General features: G+C 32.5%; 1 protein-coding gene across 1 annotated transcript in view; it reads right to left on the bottom strand.

Annotated features, from left to right (window-relative positions):
* Nucleotides 1-4592, bottom strand: part of LOC108908342 (zinc finger protein 184-like) — a gene marked incomplete at its 3' end in the record, with an annotated part of 17166 nt that overhangs the window by 1034 nt on the left and 11540 nt on the right. The gene's annotated exons all lie outside the window — the stretch shown is intronic.

The raw sequence follows: 4592 nt of genomic DNA, 5'->3' as shown, positions 1-4592 counted from the left end.
GTTTGACAGACCTACTACATTATCGACATTTTTTTTTAATAGGGACGCTCTGTATTTTATAGTATAAATAAATAGCCCTTCTAAAGTCCTACTTTTTTGTCATAGTTAGAAAAATGTAAAACATTGTCTTTTATTTCGTACTATCGACTATTTCAAACAATCATAGTATCTTCTGTACTTTACCTACTCTTTATTAATCTTCTACTTTAAAGCTCTTTTTTTCTCAAAAAAAAAACTTGATAAACACATAAAATTGTTTGCGAGAAAATTAGAAATTTATTTGAAAGACAACCCACTTAAAAAGTCACATAATTTTTACTGAGGATGCAACTTTTAGCTTAAACGGAACAGGCGGATCGTTTTGGAGCCCAGAGAATTGGCATTGGATGCAAGATAACAGCGGGAAAAAGTGAATGTTTGGGCTGGAATAGTAGGAAATCGCATACTGGACCTTATTTCTTTGAGGACAATTTGACAGGCGACATTTTTTTGGATTTTTTGCATTTTCAGCCGATTCCAACCCTGGAATTAATTTTTCCTAAGCATAATGAGCACGATATGCCTGCTGGTGATGTCTGGTTCCGATAAGATGGTGTCCTTCCCTATTTTCGCCTCGATGTAAGAAACTTAACCCCACTAGATTTCTTTTGTGGGGTTATATGAAAAGCAAAGTGTACGTGAACAGACGAGGCACTATCTAAAGATTGAAAAAACAACGTATCAGAGAAGACGTTCGAAACATCCATCCATAGCACTTTGTTAATAAAGTTGGGATGCGCCGCTCCTCGATTTTGAAACCAATTGCAATTTCTCTTGAACGTTCCAACGCTCTATATACCGCAGGCGCGTTCCCTGTTGCTTATTTTTTAAAATGTCTACGGAATTTTTTTTTGCGATTTTCTGTCTTCTTTATTAGGCCTTCCGAATACGCGTATACCTTATATACATAGTAGGTAGTGATTAAGGTTACGCGATGAAGATCTCCATTTGGTGCAGATAACTGAGATAGTAGCAGAAGACACCACTGTTAGTTACTCTTTTTTTTTTTTTCGTTTTCAGTGATATGAAACACAAATCTTAATGTGGATACATTGAAATATATATATTTCAAAACAAGTGCCTTCTGCTCAAGTGCTACAATAAATGATGAAAAAAAAGAATCGTTACTGTTAACACACCTAGTTGTCCGATATGGAACAGTGTTATAATAAGATAAGTACGGTTTTATAAAATCAGCATGTACAGTTAAATTTTATTTCATTCATTCAAGCCTACAGTACAAAAATTATAATAGGGTTTAAACCTTATTTCGAAGTCTTAAAATATTACTAACAAAATACAATAGTGTTACTTACAGCTGCCTTATAGTGAGAATTAATTCATGAATAAATTCAAGAAATTTTTCATTAATTAACTCATGGGTTTTTTCATAAAAGGTTTGGTTTTACATTGTTCCTAACTGCGTGAATTTCTTTGAAACAAAAACAATTACTACCAACTTTGCAGGAAAGTCTTGGTAAATAAAGACAGATTGAAAATGAACACATTTTCCTGAATAAATTGAGATAACACGAAAAAAAATTGTAATCGTACTTTGCCAGTTTAAGTATCCCCATTTATAAAGAAGTAATAATAATTTAACTTCGATATTTTTGTCGGTACTTCCGAACTTCATGAAGAAATACACGAAAATTAGAACATGTTCTAATTTGTGTAGACTTATATTTTAACTGCGGGAATAATTCACAATGTAAATTAAGTCCAGTGAGTAATTTTTCAAAATTACAAATATTTATGGATATAAATTTTTTTAAATTCGTCTATTTAGATATATATTTTGAAGACCGCTGTTTACATGGAACTTCAACTTCTCAAAGTCCTTGGTTCACAGAACTCTGAAGTCTCAATGGTATCCTTATAAAGTTAACAACTTACAAGAACTGTGGGCAGATGATACAGACAGAAGATTACAGTTTTGCGAGGAAATTAGAAATTTATTTGAAAGACGACCCAACTTAGAAAATCACAACTTTCACACAAGTGCTATCAATAAATGATGAAAAAAGAATCATTACTGTTAACATAGTTGTCCGATGTGGAACAGTCTTATAGTACGATGGATACGGTATTACATATAAAATCAGCATGTATAGTTAGGTTTTATTTAATTCATTCAGGCCTATAATACAAAAACTATAATAGGGTTTAAACCTTATTTCTAAGTCTTAAAATATTACTAAAAAAATACAATAGCGTTACTTACAGCTGTCTTAGAGTGAGAATTAATTCATGAATAAATTCAAGAAATTTTTCATGAATTAACTCATCGGTTTTTTCATAAAAGGTTTGGTTTTACATTGTTCCTAACTGTGCGAATTTCTTTGAAACAAAAACAATTACTACCAACTTTGCAGGAAAGTCTTGGTAAATAAAGACAGATTGAAAATGAACACTTTTTCCTGAATAAATTGAGATAACACGAAAAAAAATTGTAATCGTACTTTTCCAGTTTAACTATCCCTATTTATAAAGAAGTAATAATAATTTAACTTCGATATTTTTGTCGGTACTTCCGAACTTCATGAAGAAATACACGAAAATTAGAACATATTCTAATTTGTGTAGACTTATATTTTAACTGTGGGAACAATTCACGGTGTAAATTAAGTCCGGTTAGTAATTTTTCAAAATTACAAATATTTATGGATATAAACTTTTTTAAAATTCGTCTATTTAGATATTTGAAAACCACTTGAATTTGCTATGAAAAAATTATTAATAATAAAACCTCAATCTTTTGGTATCAAATAGAAACTTGCGATAGCCTCCCCACCCACATGTATACAACGCATATTTACAAAATAAGTAATTTAGAACAGGAAAACACATCAACACTTCATTAACTTACATCTTATTCCAATATTTATGAACATATATTATCATATCCACATTTATAGCTCTTAAATGCTTCCATTTTCTATATTTTGCACGAGACACAAAGGGCAGTAATTCACACCTGCAAACATTTTTGTGCATCATTTGAAGTCTCCTCAAAAACTCGTTATGCATAGAGTTTAGCAAAACACAGCGCTACATTTTCATTTCAGAAAGCTCTTTGTGCTTCAACACGTGATATTTAATACCACTCCTGTATTTAGTTTCATAATCGCAGTCATTACACCTGTACATTTGAACCTGTGCTGGATCTTTATGCTTCAGTTGGTGCTGTTTGATAGCTCTTTTATATTTGGTTTCATAATCGCAATCGTTACACCCGTACATTTGAACCTGTGATGGATATTTATGCTTCAGTTGGTGCTGTTTGATAAAGTTCTTGTATTTAGTTTCATAATCGCAGTCCTTACACCCGTACATTTGAACCTGTGATGGATCTTTATGCTTCAGTTGGTGCCTTTTGATAACGTTCTTGTATTTAGTTTCATAATCGCAGTCGTTACACCTGTACATTTGAACCTGCGATGGATCTTTATGCTTCAGTTGGTGCTCTTTGATAACGTTCTTATATTTAGTTTCATAATCGCAATCGTTACACCTGTACATTTTAACCTGCGATGGATCTTTATGCTTCAGTTGGTGCTTTTTGATAACGTTCTTATATTTAGTTTCATAATCACAATCATTACACTTGTACATTTGAACCTGTGATGGAACTTTATGTTTCAATTGGTGTTCTTTGATAGCTCTTTTATATTTGGTTTCATAATCGCAATCGTTACACTTGTACATTTGAAGCTGTGATGGATCTTTATGCTTCAATTGGTGTTGTTTCATATGGTGGCTGTATTTAGTTACGTAATCGCAGTCATTACATCTGTACATTTGAATCTGGCAACTATTTTTATGTTTCAGTTGGTGCCATTTCATAACGTTCTTGTATTTAGTTTCACAATCGCAATCGTTACACTTGTACATTTGAACTTTTGATGGATCTTTATGTTTCAGTTGGTGCCTTTTGATAATGAACTTGTATTTAGTTTCGTAGTTGCAGTCGTTACACTTGTACATTTGAACCTGTGATGAATCTTTATGCTTCAGATGGTGCCGTTTGATACCTCTTTTATATTTGGTTTCATAATCGCAATCGTTACACTTGTACATTGGAACCTGGAAAGTATTTTTATGTTTCAGTTGGTGCCCTATTATATTACCCCTGAATTTAGTTTCGTAATCGCAGTCGTTACAGCTGTACATTTGAACCTGTGATGAATCTTTATGCTTCAGATGGTGCCGTTTGATAGCTCTTTTATATTTGGTTTCATAATCGCAATCGTTACACTTGTACATTGGAACCTGGAAAGTATTTTTATGTTTCAGTTGGTGCCCTATTATATTACCCCTGAATTTAGTTTCGTAATCGCAGTCGTTACAGCTGTACATTTGAACCTGTGATGAATCTTTATGCTTCAGATGGTGCCGTTTGATAGCTCTTTTATATTTGGTTTCATAATCGCAATCGTTACACTTGTACATTTGAACCTGGAAAGTATTTTTATGTTTCAGTTGGTGCCCTATAATATTACCCCTGAATTTAGTTTCGTAATCGCAGTCGTTACAGCTGTACATTTGAACTT

Source organism: Anoplophora glabripennis, unplaced genomic scaffold (assembly GCF_000390285.2).
Source record: "Anoplophora glabripennis isolate ALB-LARVAE unplaced genomic scaffold, Agla_2.0 scaffold510, whole genome shotgun sequence".
NCBI classification, from domain to species: domain Eukaryota; kingdom Metazoa; phylum Arthropoda; class Insecta; order Coleoptera; family Cerambycidae; genus Anoplophora; species Anoplophora glabripennis.
The sequence above is the reverse complement of the archived record's forward strand: the minus strand, read 5'-3'. Positions and strand labels throughout refer to the sequence as shown.